The sequence below is a fragment of the Bombina bombina genome, chromosome 2 (assembly GCF_027579735.1).
Source record: "Bombina bombina isolate aBomBom1 chromosome 2, aBomBom1.pri, whole genome shotgun sequence".
Taxonomy (NCBI): Eukaryota; Metazoa; Chordata; class Amphibia; order Anura; family Bombinatoridae; genus Bombina; species Bombina bombina.
Window position 1 is genome coordinate 473,938,873 of NC_069500.1, and position 19,237 is coordinate 473,958,109.

General features: G+C 38.4%; 1 protein-coding gene across 1 annotated transcript in view; it reads right to left on the reverse strand.

Annotated features, from left to right (window-relative positions):
- MYO1H (myosin IH) overlaps window positions 1-19,237 on the reverse strand; it is a 372,029-nt gene that overhangs the window by 259,292 nt on the left and 93,500 nt on the right.

Below are 19,237 nucleotides of genomic sequence, written 5' to 3' on the forward strand. Positions count from 1 at the left end.
ACAAAAAAACTCTTTAAAGGGACAGTATACACCAATTTTCATATAACTGCATATCATGGACACTACTATAAAGAATAATATGCACAGATACTGATCTAAAAATCCAGTATAAAACCTTTTAAAAACTTACTTAGAAGCTCCCATTTAAGCACTGTTGATGAGGTAGTCTGGGACACCCACTGAAAGGGGCTGGGTAAACAAAAAGAGGAAACACTCCCCACCTCCCCTGCATATGAAAAGACAGGTAACATAAACAGGAGCCTGTAAACGCGTGTATACATCTGAGACTGTGGGGCTAGGTTAGGAGTCTGAAAATCAGCACAATGTTCTTAAAAAATAAGCAAAACTTTACATTTTTATAAAAACACTACCAGATGGGCTATATAAATGGCAATATAAACAAAAATACATAAGATTAAATCAACCTCTATATGGGGGTATTCCTGCATCAGCTATAAATACAGTAAACTCATCTGCTGCTTACCCAAGTACACTGCACCAGTAAGGGCCAGATTACAAGTGGTGAGCGAAAAGGGTTTTTATCGCAGCTGTTTGTAAGCATTGGGTGTAGCGATCGCATAACAAGTTGAAAGTTAATATTATCACGCAACTGAAGCGAATGCGCATCGGGATAGCACCTCCTCAGAGCTCTTGTTAACCGTTTTGCAAAAATACATTACTAAGTACAGTTTCACTCATAATAACACTATCTAATAAAAAAAAATTGCACAAAAAAGTTATAAGGGCTCTGGTGTTGGGAAAAAAAGGCAGGCAAGGTAGGCAAATGGCTTTAACATAGAGATACATACATACACATGTCTAAAGATGTATATGTATTTATGTGTATATATATACAGTGGGACCTCGGTTAACGAACGACTCGGTAAGCGAAAAATTTGGTTTACGAATGAAAATTCTTTAAAAAAAAGCCTCGGTTTACGAATTTTTTTCGCAATACGAAACAAGTGTACCGGTTTGCCCCTCGGTTTACGAATTTTTTTCGCAATACGAAACAAGTGTCCCGGTTTGCCCCTGCATACTGAAGTGTGGGTAGCAGTGTGGAGGTGTTGGAGAGGTTTTGGAGCCATTTGCAGCAAGTTGTTGAGCCTTTTGGAGCCATTTGCAGCAAGTTGTTGAGCCTTTTGGAGCCATTTGCAGCAAGTTGTGGAGCCTTTTGGAGCCATTGGAGCCATTTGCAGCAGGTTTTGGAGCCTTTTGGAGCCTTTTGCAGCAGGTTTTGGAGCCTTTATTTGACTTTTTTCTCACCTACGGAACGCATTAATTGGTTTTCAATGCATTCCTATGGGAAACCGTGTTTCGGTTTACGAATTTTTCGCAATACGAAACGTCCCGGAGAACGAATTAAATTTGTAAACCGAGGTCCCACTGTATATATATATATATATATATATATATATATATATATATATATATATATATATATGTACAGTTGTACTCATAAGTTTACATACCCTGGCAGAATTTATGATTTCTTAGCCATTTTTCAGAGAATATGAATGATAACACAAAAACTTTTCTTTCATTCATGTTTAGTGTTTGGCTGAAGCCATTTATTACCAATCAACTGTGTTTACTCTTTTTAAATCACAATGACAACAGAAACTACCCAAATGACCCTGATCAAAAGTTTACATACCCTGGTGATTTTGGCATGATACATGCACACAAGTTGACACAAAGGGGATTGAATGGCTATTAAAGATAACCATCCTCACCTGTGATCTGTTTGCTTGTAATTAGTGTGTGTGTATAAAAGGTCAATGAGTTTCTGGACTCCTGATAGACCCTTGCATCTTTTTTCCAGTGCTGCACAGACGTTTCTGGATTCTGAATCATGGGGAAAGCAAAAGAATTGACAAAGAATCTGCGGGAAAAGGTAGTTGAACTGTATAAAACAGGAAAGGGCTATAAAAAGATATCCAAGGAATTTAGAATGCCAATCAGCAGTGTTCAAACTCTATTCAAGAAATGGAAAATGAGGGGTTCTGTTGAAACCAAACCACGGTCAGGTAGACCAACTAAAATTTCAGCCATAACTGCCGGGAAAATTGTTCGGGATGCAAATTAAAACCCACAAATAACTCTCTGAAAACATGTGGTGTGGCTGTTTCAAGATGCATAATGAGGCACTTGAAGAAAGATTGGCTGCATGGTCAAGTTGCCAGAAAAAAGCCATTACTATGCAAATGCCACAAAGTATGCCACTTACAATACACCAAACAGCACAGAGATAAGCCTCAAACCTTCTGGCACAAAGTCATTTGGAGTGATGAGACCAAAATTGAGCTTTTTGGCCACATCCATAAACACTACATTTGGAGAGGAGTCAACAAGGCCTATGATGAAAGGTACACCATTCCTACTGTGAAACAAGGAGGTGGATCGCTGATATTTTGGGGATGTGTGAGCTACAAAGGCACAGGAAATTTGGTCAGAATTGATGGCAAGATGAATGCAGTATGTTATCAAAAATACTGGAGGAAAATTTGTATTCAAGTATAAAGAATATTCCAGCCTCCAATTTCTTTAAAAGACCTTTATTTCATATAGGGTCCTGAGTAGAAATTACAACGTTTCAAGCCTAAACAGGCTCTTAATCATGTATCATCAGCCCGGAAGCTGCGCATGGGACGTACTTGGACATTCCAACATGACAATGATCCTAAACACAAGGACAAGTCTACCTTTCATTGGCTACAGCAGAATAAAGTGAAAGTTCTGGAGTGGCCATCTCAGTCTCCTGACCTCAATATCATTGAGCCACTCTGGGGAGATCTCAAACGTGCAGTTCATGCAAGACAGCCCAAGAATTTACAGGAACTGGAGGCTTTTTGCAAGGAAGAATGGGCAGCTTTACCATCTGAGAAGATAAAGAGCCTCATCCACAAATACCACAAAAGACTTCAAGCTGTCATTGATGTTAAAGGGGGCAATACAGGGTATTAAGAACTGGGGTATGTAAACTTTTGATCAGGGTCATTTGGGTAGTTTCTGTTGTCATTATGATTTAAAAAGAGTAAACACAGTTTATTTGATAATAAATGGAAACTAACCATGAGTGAAAGAAAAGTTTTTGTGTTATCATTCATATTCTCTGAAAAATGGCCAAGAAATCATAAATTCTGCCAGAGTATGTAAACTTATGAGCACAACTGTACACACATATATATATATATATATATATGTGTATATATATATATATATATATATATATATATATATATATATATATATATATATATATATATATATATACACACAAACACATAAATACATATACATCTTTAGACATGTGTATGTATGTATCTCTATGTTAAAGCCATTTGCCTGCCTTTTTTTTACTAACACCAGAGCACAACTTATATAAATGCGTGTACATTTGTATTTATGTATTTACAGGCACATATAAACACATAAATACATATATATATATATATAAAAGTGCATTGGAGCCCTTTACAGTAAAGTAGATGAAAACATGTAAAAGCATGTTTATGCAATATTCACATTTAATAAAGTGTTATACTGTGTATTTACTGTAAATATTTCACATCCCAATGTTTTGCACATAGCAGAATATGTTCTAAGTATTTTTAAATAGATTTTCCTATATACTGTATATCTGTATATATACTTCTTTTATGTAAGTGGCAAGAGTCCATGAGCCTATAACTACACCTCCCACCTCACTCATACTTCAGTTTTACAAACTTTGCCTTCGTTGGAGGATGGTGAAGCAAGTTGTGCTTGATTTCTTCTGTGAAATGCGTTTCTAAGCATTTTGAAGCCCAGTTCCTCTCAAAGTACAGTGTTTGTCTGAGGGATGTGAAGGGAGTATCTGCCTAATGATGCCATGTTTTCACCTATGGGAAATCTATTCTAAGGCTCTCTGTAAATTCGGTCGTGGGGATTCATCTGCCACCTTCCTTTACTTTACAGAACAAAATTATACTCCTCTACCAATACCTCTGCTGATATGTTTCAGTACTGGTTTGGCTGTCTGCTATATGTGGATGGGTGTCTTCAGGTAATTATATATCTTTTGTTAAGACACTCTCAGCTATGCTTGGTACTTTATATTTTTAAAGTTTCAAATATATATTGCATATATTTGCCATGAGTCAGGTCTATGTTTATTTCCCTTTGCAGTCTAACAGTTTCAGCATGGAAAATTATGTTTGGGAGAAATTGTATATTTTTTACTTACCTGAGGTTTCAGCTAGCTGTAACTTTGGTCTGTTTTTTCAAATTTTCACGGGCAAATTAGGCTCACAATGGTGCAAAATACTTCTATTTATTGCGTCATTTTTCGTGCAATTTTTTTGGCGCAAAGGTTGCGTTTGTTGAGTCACGTTATTTCTTGCATTTTTGTTGATGCAAATTGTGTCATTTCCTGTTAACCTTGGCGGCAAAAGTTTTTTTCTCAGCATTTGCGTCATCCTTGTTGGCATCATTTTTGGCGCCAAAAATGTTGTTATATTAAGTCTCTCCCTCTTTTGCTCTCTGCTTTCATTTGTTACAGAGGGCTATGGTATTTGCTTTTGTTTTTCATATAAGCATTTTTTTCCCATTCCTGAAACTGCTATTTTGAGAAAAATTATATATTTTATTTAAATGTTATTTTTTTTTTTTTGTTAAATTTTTCAAGATGTCTCAAACTGATCCTGCCTCTGATGTTACTGTAGGAGCCAAGTTGCCTGAAAACAAATCTACCAAAGGTAAGTGTGTATGCTGTAAATTGGCTGATCTTTCTTCTTCAGCTCAAGTATGTGGTACTTGTTATGAGAAATTGTTTCATGCTGATAAAGTTTCAATAAGTACAAATACATCTACTGTTAAACCTTCACAGTCTAATGTACATGATATTCCTGTAGATATAAAAGATTATATTGCTGCAGCCATAGAGAAGGCTATGACTGCTATTCCGCCTTCAAATAAACGTAAAAGGCCTCTTCCTGCTCATAATTCTGATGAAGTTTGTATTGACCAACAGCATACTGAAGTATTGTCTGCTGATAAGGAGTTCTCTGGCTCAAAGGATTCTACTTCAGACTGGAATTGATAAATCTTCATTTCTTTTTAAGTTGGAATATATCCGTTCTTTGTTAAAGGAAGTATTGTTTACTTTGGGTATTTGGGTAATCTAGTCCTCCTTTAGATAACAAGAATAGCAAACGTTTGAATTCTGTTTTTAAAACTTTTGAGGTTACTCCTGAAGTTTTTCTAATTCAAGATGCTATCTCTAATATGATTACTAAGGAATGGTCTAAGCCTGGTACTTCTATTAATCCTTCTTCTAGGTTTAAAACATTGTATCCTTTACCTGTGTCTAATTTAGAGCTTTGGGAGAAAGTTCCTAAGGTTGATGGTTGCCAAACGTACTACTATTCCTATGGAATATTTCTATAGCTGATGTTGCTGCTGCTTCAACTTTTTGGTTGGACAATTTAGCAGAGCAGCTATTGGATCCTGATTTGTCTAACAGTGTTGTTTTACTTCAACATGCTAATAATTTCAGTTGTGATGCTATATTTGTATTATTAAGATTAATATTAAATCTATGTCTTTAGCTATTCTATCTAGAAGAGCTTTATGGCCTTATGGCTTAAATCATGGAATGCAGATATCATGTCTAAATCTAGATTACTTTCATTATCTTTTCAAGGTAATAATTTATTTGGTTCTCAATTGGATTCTATAATCTCCACTATCACTGGGGGTAAGGGAGTTTTTCTGCCCCAAGTTAAGAAATCTAAGGGTAAATTTAAAGCTCCCAATCATTTTCGTTCCTTTCGTCAGTCTAAGGAACAAAAAAAAACACTCCTTCCCCTAAGGCCTCTGGTTCCAAATTTAGACCATCCACGAATTGGAATAATTCCAAGCCTTATAAGAAACCAAATACAACCCCTAAGACTACATGAAGGTGCGGCCCTCAATCCAGTTCAACTGGTGGGGGGCAGAATAAAATTATTTCAAGACATTTGGGCAGATTCTGTCCAAAGTCAGTGGATTCAGGATATTGTTTCTCAGGGGTATCAAATAGGTTTCAGAATAAGACCTCCTATGGGAAGATTCTTTCTTTCCCATGTTCCAACAAACCCTGTGAAAGCTCAGGCTTTTCTGAAGTGTGTTTCATACTTAGAGCTTTCAGGGGTGATTGTTCCAGTTCCTCTACAGGAACAGGGTTTGGGTTTTTATATATTTCAAATCTGTTCATTGTCCCAAAGAAGGAGAATTCATTCAGACCAATTCTGTATCTGAAAACTTTAAATCGTTTTGTAAGAGTCCCAACTTTCAAGATGGTGACTAAAAGGACTATTCTGCCTTTTGTTCAGCAAGGTAATTTCATGTCCACAATAGACTTACAGGACACTTTTCTTCATATTCCAATTCACCCAGACCACTATCGGTTTCTGAGATTCTCTTTTCTAGACAAGCATTACCAATTTGTCGCTCTTCCATTTGGTCTAGCAACAGCTCCGAAAATCTTTTCAAAGGTTCTCGGTGCCCTTCTATCTGTAATCAGAAAGCAGGGTATTGTGGTGTTTCCTTATTTGGATGATATCTTGGTACTAGCTCAATCTTTTCATTTAGCAGAATCTCACACAAAACAACTTGTGTCGTTTCTTCAAAGACATGGTTGAAGGATCAATTTACAAAAGTTTCTTGATTCCTCAGAAAAAGGTCACCTTTTTAGGTTTCCAGATAGATTCAGTGTCTATGACTTTTTTTTTGACAGAAAAAGAGACCAATTAATTTAGTGTTAGCTTGTCTAAACCTTCAGTCTATATCATTCCCTTCAGTGGCTATGTACATGGAAGTTTTAGGTATCATGATTGCAGCATCGGACGCGATCCCCTTTGGTTGTTTTCATATGAGACCTCTTCAGCTTTGCATGTTGCACCAATGGTGCAGGGATTATACTCCGATATCACAGCTGATATACTTAAGTCCCAACATTCGACAATCTCTGTCTTGGTGGTTAAGCCATTACCTTATTGTTCAAGAGGCCTCCTTTGTTTGTCCTTCCTGGACTGTGATCACAACAGATGCAAGTCTTACAGGTTGGGGAGCTGTCTGGGGGTCTCTAACAGCACAAGGGGTTTGGGAACCTCAAGAGGCGAGGTTACCAATCAATATTTTAGAACTCTGTGCTAGTTTCAGAACTCTTCAAGCTTGGCCTCAATTGAAGAGAGAACTTTATATTCAATTCCAGACAGACAATATCACTACAGTGGTGGCATATGTCAATCAACAAGGGGGGACTCACAGTTCTTCAGCAATGAACAAAGTATCTCTGATACTTTCTTGGGCGGAATCCAACTCTTGTCAAATTTCTGCGATTCATATCCCAGGAGTAGACAATTGGGAAGCGGATTATCTCAGTCGTCAGACTTTACATCTGGGAGAGTGGTCTCTCCATCCAGATGTGTTTCTTCAATTGGAACAGATGTGGGGTCCCCCAGAAATAGATCTGATGACCCCGCAACTGAACAAGAAGCTTCAGAAATATCTTTCCAGGTCCAAGGATCCTCAGGCGGAGATGGTAGATGCTCTAGCAGTTCCTTGGTTTTACCAACCTGCTTACATTTTTCCGCCTCTGGTTCTTCTTCCAATGGTGATCTCCAAGATCATAATGGAACAATATTATGTGTTTCTGATAGCTCCAGCTTGGCCTCTCAGGTTTTGGTATGCAGACCTTGTCAAGATGTCCAGTTGCCAACCTTGGCCACTTCCTTTAAGGCCAGACCTTCTGTCTCAAGGGCCGTTTTTCCATCAGGATCTCAAATCTCTAAATTTGATGGCATGGAGGTTTTTCTGACTCAGTGATTAGCACTATGATACAGGCTCGTAAGTCTGTTTCCAGGAAAATGTATCATCGGGTTTGGAAAACCTATATTTCTTGGTGTTCCTCTCATAATTATTCTTGGCATTCTTTCAGAATCCCTAGGATTTTACAGCTTCTTCAGGATGGTTTCTTGCATTTGACGGCACCAATACACTCGCCTAACATTGCAGCCATGGATCTGAATACGATCTCCATATTTATAAAAAAAAGCCGGCAAAAATCCACGCACCAAGTACAGGGCGATGAACATAGGACTGTTGTTAACTAGCAGTCATAGATCTCGCTGCTATTCGGCTTTTTACCAACTTTATTTATACCCTGTCACTAAACACCGCCACTATACTAAAATGTTTAACCCCTATCCTGCCGCAACTTTAATAAAGTTATTAACCCCTATCCTGCCGCTCCCGGACCCCACCGCAACTAAATTAATGTATTAACCCCTATCCCGCCACTCCCGGACCCCACCGCAACTAAATAAAAGTATTAACCACTAAACCCCTGGCCTCCCACATCACTACCACTTACTAAACTTATCAACCCCTAAACCGCCAGCCCCCCACATTGCCATAAACTAAATTAAGCTATTAACCCCTTAACCTAACAACCCGCTAACTTTACATTAAAATTACAACATCCCTATCTTATAGTAATTTTAAACTTACCTTTAGAATTAAATTAAACTATATTAAACTATTAATTAACCTACCCTAACTATTATAATACAATTAAATTAAACTATATTAAACTATTAATTAACCTACCCTAACTATTATACTAAAATTACATTAAACTACCAAATATATTAACTATATTACATATTTAAAAACCTAACCCTACTCAAATTATTTAAATCTACAATTACAAATTTCTAAATTACAAAAAAATAAACCCTAAGTTACAAAAAATAAAAAACACTAAGTTACAAAAAATAAAAAACACTAAGTTACAAAAAATAAAAAACCACAGTATCAAAAATCAAAAAGAATTACACCTAATCTAATAGCCCTTTCAAAATAAAAAAGCCCCCCCCCCATAAAACCCTAGCCTACAATAAACTACCAATGGCCCTTAAAAGGGCCTTTTGCGGGGCATTGCCCCAAAGAAATCAGCTCTTTTACCTGTAAAAAAAAATACAAACACCCCCCCAACAGTAAAACCCATCACCCACACAACCAACCCCCCAAAATAAAACCCTATCTAAAAAACCTAAGCTCCCCATTGCCCTGAAAAGGGCATTTGTATGGGCATTGCCCTTAAATGGGCATTTAGCTCTTTTACTGCCCAGACCCTAACCTAAAAATAAAACCCACCCAAAAAACCCCTTAAATAAACCTAACACTAACCCCCGACGATCCACTTACAGTTTTTGTAGTTCCGCTTGAAGGATTCATCCAGCCGGCGAAGTCTTCATCCATGAGGCCTCTTCTAGCTTCATCCATACGGCGAGGAGCGGGTCCATCCTGAAGACATCCGGCATGGAGCGGGTCCATCCTGACGACATCCGATAAGAAGCTACTCTTTAATACGGTCTCCGCCGTAAACTGGATCTTGAATGCAAGTGACGTCATCCAAGATGGCGCCCCTTGCATTCCTATTGGCTGAAAGTTTCCAATCAGCCAATAGGATTAGAGCCGCTAAAATCCTATAGGCTGTTCCATTCAGCCAATAGGATTTGAGCAGCTCTCATCCTATTGGCTGTTCCAATAGTTTAGTAGGTTAGGGTAGGTTAATTAATAGTTTAATATAGTTTAATTTAATTGTAGTATAATAGTTAGGGTAGGTTAATTAATAGTTTAATATAGTTTAATTTAATTCTAAAGGTAAGTTTAAATTTATTATAAGATAGGGATGTATAATTTTAATATAAAGTTAGCGGGTTGTTAGGTTAAGGGGTTAATAGCTTAATTTAGTTTATGGCAATAAGGGGGGCTGGTGGTTTAGGGGTTAATAGGTTTAGTAAGTGGTAGTGTTGTGGGAGGCCAGGGGTTTAGGGGTTAATACTTTTATTTAGTTGCGGTGGGGTCCGGGAGCGGCGGGATAGGGGTTAATACTTTTATTTAGTTGCGGTGGGGTCCGAGAGCGGCGGGATAGGGGTTAATACTTTAATTTAGTTGCGGCGGTGTCGGGGAGCAGCAGAATAGGGGTTAATAGGTTTAGTTAATGGTAGTGATGTGGGAGGCCAGAGGTTTAGGGGTCAATACGTTTATTTAGATGGCGGCGGGGTCTGGGAGCAGCGGAATAGGGGTTAATAAATTTTATTTAGGTTGTGGCGATGTCGGGTGGCAGATTAGGGGTTAATAACATTATTTAGGTTGCAGCAATGTCGGGGGTAGCAGTTTAGGGGTGTTTAGACTCGGGGCTTATGTTAGGGTGTTAGGTGTAAACGTAACTGGTTTTCTACCAAATAAATCAATGGAATATCTGGCAGCATCAAACATAAGTTTTAGCTGCTTTCAGACTCCCATTGATTCCTATGGCATCCGTGGCCTCCAGGGTGGCGGATTAAAAACCAGGTACGCAGGGCCGGAATAGCCGTGAGTGTACCGGTTAACTATTTGATAACTTTTAAAAAGTGTCAAATAGTGCCGAATGTGTATTCGGAACATCTGTAATGACGTAAGCATCGATCTGTGTCGGATTGAGACCGGCGGATCGTATGTTACGTCACAGATTTCAACATTTGCCGGTCTGTAGGCTTTGATAACTAGGTCGGATCAAGCTCGCCACAATTACGCTGTGGAATTCCAGCGTATTTCAGGTTGACGGCTTGATAAATATCCCCCTATGCATTCTTTGGATATTAAATTACTTTCTTGGAAAGTGTTATTTCTTTTGGCTATCTCTTCTGCTAGAAGAGTTTTGAGTTGTCTGCTCTCTCTTGTGAGTCTCCTTATCTGATTTTCCATCAAGATAAAGCTTGTTTTGCGGACTTCATTTAAATTTTTGCCTAAAGTTGTGAATTCTAACAACATCAATAGGGAAATTGTTGTTCCTTCTTTATGTCCTAATCCTAAGAATACTCTTGAAAGGTCTTCACATTCTTTGGATGTGGTAAGAGCTTTGAAATATTATGTTGAGGCTACTAAGGATTTAAGAAAGACTTCTAGTCTATTTGTTATTTTTTCTGGCTCTAGGAAAGGTCAGAAAGCCTCTGCCATTTCTTTGGCATCTTGGTTGAAACTTTTGATTCACAAAGCTTATTTGGAGGCGGGGCAGTCTCCGCCTCAGAGAATTACAGCTCATTCTACTAGATCAGTTGCCACTTCTTGGGCTTTTTAAGGATCAAAGATTTTTTATTGAGGTAATACAAGAAAAAGAAAAAACATGAACACAATGTACATTTTGCATTACTTTGGTAATTTTTACATACAAAACATTATCTATCCCAAAGAGATCTTAATTCAAGTATTATATATGTATCTCACCAATCAAATATAAAAAAATATAAAAAACATTGTATGCATATAAAAAATCAAATACATGAGATCAAGCATTACCTCTTTTTTTCCTTTTGTTTCCTATGTAGATACATAATAAAATGATAGAATTTAAACATCCCGAGAAAATTATACTTCCTATAGAGTGATATATTAATTATAAAATAGGTGTATTTATTATTTGGAGCATGACAAATTAAAGGGAATCATAACAAGTTGCTCTTATTAGATACATGTGAACGGGGGGTAAAATACCTCATTTTCTTGTTAGATATAAGACTAAGAGCAACTTATGACAAGACAATAACTGAGCAGATTAATACCGCTGAAGGATTCACCTAGGTAGGTGAATATTTACAATACTATTACCCCTCAGGCACTCTCATTACCCTGATGGGGGGGGGAGGCAGTACAAATATAAATCGTATAGGACTATTACTAATATTTCTCTAGAGTGACATTAGATATAAGTATTCTATACATTTCAGAAGGTCTATTAGGACCTATGACCTTTGGAATAGACATATGTAATCGGACTCAGGTAGGGTATGTTAAAAATATTCTAATAATGGACTTCTTCTAGGGTTTTAACTATCAGTTACAGATACACACCAGTATGCTGCAACACTCCAGTGAAGGAGTCGCCCCTAAAACTTAAGTCAGGAGCCTAGTTAGAGTTGTCAATGTATATGATAAAGTAGAATAGAAGATCCACTGTTATCATCTCTCTATATGGTATCAAAAACAGAATATGGAAGGGAGAGAGTTTGGGCTCGTCCACCTTGTTTAGATAGGACTGCAAGGATTATCCATAGGCAATCTTAATCAAAAAGTGTTAATATGTTTTTAGTTGGTTAAATAAAATAATGTTAGGTCCCAAAGGCTTATCCACACACTACCCTGAAGAATACTAAAGGAAAGTAAGCGTGTCACCTCGGCCGCTGGCGACACAGCAATACCACAAAGAACAGGGGATGGGGTGCACTACATATGAATACTTCAAATAAAATTAAGCTATAGGACCTCATATACCAAACTAGGGGTACTCTTGTTGCAGATAGGTGCGAGTATATGTAGACAGGAGAGACAATAACCATACATTGAAAATGTAAATTCCCTAATCCTTTACTAACATAGAAAGAAAATAAAACTATGCCCTCTGTGAAGACTCTGTATATGGCAACCTACAAAGGACGAAATTATTTAAATGATAATTATCTATTAATGTGTCCCTAGAAGGTTTGTGTAGTTAGAACAAATTAGCTAAATAGAAAAATTAATATAAACACCTTTCTCTGAACCTAAGTACTTTTGCAAAAAGAACCTTAATACATATTTAGGCTTTGTAGAATGACATGCAATTTTCAACTTATATTATATGCAACAAGCAAAACATGAGTAACATTTAGGCCCGTGGAATGAATCAATGTTCACATTGATGTGCTATACTGTATAGAAGGCAGCAATGTTGTTTATAATAATAAAGTGCTAAACGAAGAAGAGAATGTTAGTACTCAATAAATAACTGTAGAACAGCTACCCAGAAAGCTAATCTAACAACATTGCTGCGTTTTTCCTGCTAACGTATAGATTGGCTCTTATTGATATTAATCGTGTATGTAGCGCAAATTTTTAGCCCTGCAGTAACAGTGTGCATAAACAGATTTAGGTCAATTCTGACTGTCATGGTTCATTATAGATTACTCTAGCACATGAGAAACCCTCTAGGTACCCCCGTGCTAGGTGCCTCTTATGACCGCCACGTAGGCGAGCAGGGAGAGCAGAGGCCAGATTAGCCCCCAGGATCAAAAGGGCTCTCCAACTGTCCAGCCAGCTCCATGTAAATCAGGATCTCGAAGTCCCACAGCTTGGAAAGTAGATTCAAACCATTGCGATTGCCACAGAGTATGGGATCACTCTGCATGGTCTGTTCCGGTAGCGTTGCAATGTTAAGTATAGCTGCTCCGTCACAACAACCAGTAAGCTTCGTAAGGTCTAGAATCAGAGGCAGACAATGCACCTCACTGCTCCTGAGGCATGTTGTAAAGTAAAGTGCCTGTGAGCGATTATGAATCTGTCCCCCGTGGTGCTGTGCATAATCAGCTGCAGAGTCCTTGGGCTGTAGAATGTTGCGCTGCACACTATGATCTATTGGGTCTGAGGAACAGGAGTCAGAGCTCTGGGTATCCACGAGACTCGTTTCCTCTGGGTCGAGTGGCATGTCTCCTCTCGATTGCGGTTTAAGTGAAGCGCTAGGTCTGGAGGTTTCCTCAGTCCCCTTAGCAATGTGTGGGTCAGCATTATGGCGTACAGTCCCTCTTAACTCCGCAATGAGTGACATATGATGGGTGTTCAGGGAGTGTATCAGCTTACTTAGTGCGGTCAAAATATGCTGCTCCATAGTATGTCTTATGGCTGAGTCTATGTGCGGTATGAGAGAATGAGTAAAACCGCCAACAGTGGCTATATTGCACAAAAGGCCCCAAAGATGGCGGGTTATCTCATGTCGACAGTTAGGCCAGCAAATTCTTAGCGTTATTGCAGTGTCTTATGTCCCATTTTAGTTTCAAAAGACAGAGTCCTTGGGCACTAGGACACAATCAAAGGAATTAGCATAGTATAAGGCCTCTAGTCGAGATTAGTATAGCTATTCACAGAATCTAGAGACGAGAGCTCTGAAAGAACACGTCCTGCTGCTACGGATGCTGGCTCCGCCCCCCCCCACTTCTTGGGCTTTTAAGAATGAAGCTTCAGTTCATCAAATTTGCAAAGCAGCAACTTGGTCTTCTTTGCCTACTTTTACCATTTTGATGTGTCTGCTTCTTCGGATGCAGCCTTTGGTAGAAAGGTTCTTCAGGCAGTTGTCTCAGTTTGATTCTAATTCCTTTGATTTGAGATTTTCTGACATTTTTAAGAAAACGTAATTATTTTTTTGGATTTAATTTCTCAGCGGAATTAGCTGTTTTTATTTTATCCCTCCCTCTCTAGTGACTCGTTGACTTCCACATCTTGGGTATTATTTCCCATACGTCACTAACTTATGGACTCTTGCCACTTACATGAAAGAAAACAATTTATGTAAGAACTTACCTGATAAATTCATTTCTTTCATAGTGGTAAGAGTCCATGGGACCCACCCTTTCTTTCATGTAATTGGCAAGAGTCCATGAGCTAGTGACGTATGGGATATACAATCCTACCAAGAGGGGCAAAGTTTCCCAAACCTCAAAATGCCTATAAATACACCCCACCACACCCACAATTCAGTTTTACAAACTTTGCCTCCTATGGATGTGGTGAAGTAAGTTTGTGCTAGATTTCTACGTTGATATGCGCTTCTCAGCTTTTTTGAAGCCCGGTTCCTCTCAAAGTGCAGTGAATGACAGAGGGATGTGAAGGGAGTATTACCTATTGAATACAATGGTCATCCTAACGGGGATCTATTTCATAGGTTCTCTGTTATTGGTCGTAGAGATTCATCTCCTACCTCCCTTTTCAGATCGACGATATACTCTTATATACCATTACCTCTGCTGATTCTCGTTTCAGTACTGGTTTGGCTATCTACTTTATGTAGATGAGTGTCTTTTGGTAAGTATGTTTCTTTTATTTAAGACACTCTCAGCTATGGTTTGGCACTTTATATTTAAAGTTCTAAATATATGTTTGTACTTATATTTGCCATGATTCAGGTTTATCAGTATATTTCCTTTTTGTAGACTGTCAGTTTCATTTCTGGGAAATGCATATAATAAAAAAAAAAAAAAAAAAAAATTCTTACCTGAAGTTTTCAAATTGACTCTCTTTTCTAAATTGCGGGCTGTTAGGCTCGCAGGAGCACAAAATGCTATAATTTATTGCGTTATTCTTGGCGCAAGACTTTTTTGGCCCGAGAATTACGTTTGTTGACGTAATTTTGTCATTTGCGGCGTCTTAGTTGGCGCCGAGTTTTTTCACGTGGTTGCATCATCTATGACGCTCGTGTTTGTTGCAGACGTTTTTGGTGCCAAAAAATATTTTGTCAGTTGTGGGCGTCATACTTGGCGCCAAACTTTTGACATTATTTAAGTCTTCATTTCTTTTTGCTTCTGGTTTCCAGAGGCTTATTTTGTTTGCATTTCTTTCCCATTCCTGAAACTGTCATATAAGGAAATTGATCATTTTGCTTTATATGTTATTTTTTCTCTTACATATTGCAAGATGTCTCAATCTGACCCTGTCTCAGAATCTACCACTGGAATCCTGCTGCCTGATGTCGGTTCTACCAAAGCTAAGTGCATTTGTTGTAAACTTGTGGTAACTGTTCCTCCGGCTGTAGTTTGTGATAGTTGTCATGACAAACTTTTACATGCAGACAATATTTCCATTAGTAGTAGTCCATTACCTGTTGCTGGTCCTTCAACATCTAATGCTCAGGATATTCCTGTTAATGTGAGAGAATTTGTTTCTAATTCCATTCAGAAGGCTTTGTCTGTCATACCGCCTTCTAATAAACGTAAAAGGTCTTTTAAAACTTCTCATTAAATTGATGAATTTCTAAATGACCGACAACATTCTGATTTATCTATCTCTGATGAGGATCTATTGGGTTCAGAAGATTCTGCCTCAGATATTGACACTGACAAATCTTCATACTTATTTAAAATGGAGTATATTTGTTCCTTATTAAAAGAGGTGTTGATTGCATTAGATATGGAGGAGACTAGTCCTCTTGATATTAAAACTAGTAAACGTTTAAATTCAGTTTTTAAACCTCATGTAGTTATTCCTGAGGTTTTTCCAGTTCCTGATGCTATTTCAGATGGGATTTCTAGGGAATGGAGTAGACTGGGTACTTCTTTTACTCCTTCTTCAAGGTTTAAGAAACTGTACCCTTTGCCGACTGATAGATTGGAGTTTTGGGAAAAGATCCCCAAAGTTGATGGGGCCATCTCTACTCTTGCAAAGCGTACTACTATTCCTACGGCAGATAGTACTTCTTTTAAAGATCCTTTAGATAGGAAGCTTGAATCTTATCTAAGGAAGGCTTATTTATGTTCAGGTCATCTTCTTAGGCCTGCTATTTCTTTGGCTGATGTTGCAGTTGCTTTAATTTTTTGGTTGGAAACCTTAGCGCAACAAGTACCAGATCATAATGTGTTGTTAAGTTAATTCAACATGCTAATAATTTTATTTGTGATGCCATTTTGATATCATTAGAATTTATGTTAGATATATGTCTTTAGCTATATTAGCTAGAATAGCTTTATGGCTTAAATCTTGGAATGGGAGCTTTTTTGCCTCAGGATAAAAAAATCTAAGGGTAAATTTAAGGCTGCTAACTGTTTTCATTCCTTTCGACAAAATAAGGAACAGAAACCTGATCCTTCCCCTAAAGGAACGGTTTCCAATTGGAAGCCTTCTTCAGTCTGGAATAAATCCAAGCCATTTAAAAGATCTAAATCAGCCCCCAAGTCCGCATGAAGGTGCGGCCCTCATTCCAGCTCAGCTGGTAGGGGGCAGACTAAGATTTTTCAAGGATGTTTGGATCAATTAAATCCAAAATCATTGGATTCAGAACATTGTCTCTCAGGGGTACAGAATAGGTTTCAAAATAAGACCGCCTGTGAGAAGATTCTTTCTCTCACACATTCCAGTGAACCCAGGAAAAGCTCAGGCTTTCCTGAAGTGTGTTTCAGACCTGGAGTTATCTGGGGTAATTGTGCCAGTTCCTTTTCAGGAACGGGGTCTGGGGTTTTATTCAAATCTATTCATTGTCCCAAAGAAGGAGAATTCTTTCAGACCAGTTCTGGATCTAAAAATTTTGAATCGTTATGTAAGAATACCAACATTCAAAATGGTGACTATAAGGACTATTCTGCCTTTTGTTCAGCAAGGGCATTATATGTCCGCAATAGACTTACAGGATGCATATCTTCATATTCCGATTCATCCAGATCACTATCAGTTCCTGAGATTCTCTTTTCTAGACAAGCATTACCAATTTGTTGCTCTTCCTTTTGGCCTAGCGACAGCTCCAAGGAACTTTTCAAAGGTTCTCGGTGCCCTACTCTCTTTAATCAGAGAGCGGGGTATTGCGGTGTTTCCTTATTTGGACGATATCTTGGTACTTGCTCAGTCTTTACGTTCTGCAGAATCTCACACGAATCAACTAGTGTTGTTTCTTCAAAGACATGGTTGGAGGATCAATTTACCAAAAAGTTATTTGATTCCTCAGACAAGGGTAACCTTTTTAGGTTTCCAAATAGATTCAGTATCCATGACTTTGTCTCTAACAGACAAGTGACGTCTGAAATTGGTTGCAGCTTGTCGGAACCTTCAGTTTCAATAATTCCCTTCAGTACCTATGTGCATGGAGGTTTTAGGTCTCATGACTGCAGCATCGGACGCGATCCCCTTTGCTCGTTTTCACATGAGACCTCTTCAGCTTTGTATGCTGAACCAATGGTGCAGGGATTATACAAAGATATCACAATTAATATCCTTAAATTCCAATCTTCGACTATCTCTGACTTGGTGGTTAGATCACCATCGTATAGTTCTAGGGCCTCTTTTGTTAGTCCAACCTGGACTGTGATCACAACAGATGCGAGTCTTTCAGGTTGGGGAGCTGTCTGGGGATCTCTGACATCGCAGGGGGTTTGGAAATCTCAAGAGGCGAGATTACCAATCAATATTTTAAAACTCTGTGCGATTCTCAGAGCTCTTCAGTTTTGGCCTCTTCTGAAGAGAGAACCGTATATTTGTTTTCAGACAGACAATGTCACAACCGTGGCATATGTCAATCATCAGGGTGGGACTCACAGTCCTCAAGCTATGAAAGAAGTATCTCGGATACTTGCTTGGGCGGAATCCAGCTCCTGTCTAATTTCTGCAGTCCATATCCCAGGTATAGACAATTGGGAAGCGGATTATATCAGTCGTCAGACTTTACATCCGGGAGAGTGGTCTCTTCACCCAGATGTGTTTTTTCAGATTGTTCAGATGTGGGGGCTTCCAGAAATAGATCTGATGGCTTCTCATCTAAACAGGAAACTTCCCAGGTATCTGTCCAGGTCCAGGGATCCTCAGGCGGAAGCAGTGGATGCGTTGACACTTCCTTGGAGTTATCAACCTGCTTATATTTTTCCGCCTCTAGTTCTTCTTCCAAGAGTGATTTCCAAAATCATAATGGAGTGTTCTTTTGTACTGCTGGTGGCTCCAGCATGGCCACACAGGTTCTGGTATGCGGATCTTATTCGGATGTCCAGTTGCCAACCTTGGCCACTTCCGTTAAGGCCAGACCTTCTATCTCAAGGCCCGTTTTTCCATCAGGATCTCAAATCATTAAATTTGAAGGTATGTAAATTGAACGCTTAGTGCTTAGTCATAGAGGTTTCTCTGACTCAGTGATTAATACTATGTTGCAGGCTCGTAAATTTGTGTCTAGAAAGATTTATTATCGAGTTTGGAAGACTTACATTTCATGGTGCTCTTCTCATAAATTTTCTTGGCATTCTTTTACAATTCCTAGAATTTTACAATTTCTTCAGGATGGTTTAGATAAGGGTGTGTCTGCAAGTTCCTTGAAAGGACAAATCTCTGCTCTTTCTGTTCTGTTTCACAGAAATATTGCTAATCTTCCTGATATTCATTGTTTTGTACAGGCTTTGGTTCGTATCAAGCCTGTCATTAAATCAATCTCTCCTCCTTGGAGTCTTAATTTGGTTTTGAAAGCTTAGCAGGCTCCTCTGTTTGAGCCTATGCATTCTCTGGACATTAAATTTCTTTCTTGGAAAGTATTGTTCCTTTTGGCCATCTCTTCTGCTAGAAGAGTTTCTGAATTATCTGCTCTTTCTTGTGAGTCTCCTTTTCTGATTTTTCATCAGGATAAGGCGGTTTTGCGGACTTCGTTTAAATTTTTACCTAAAGTTGTGAACTCCAACAA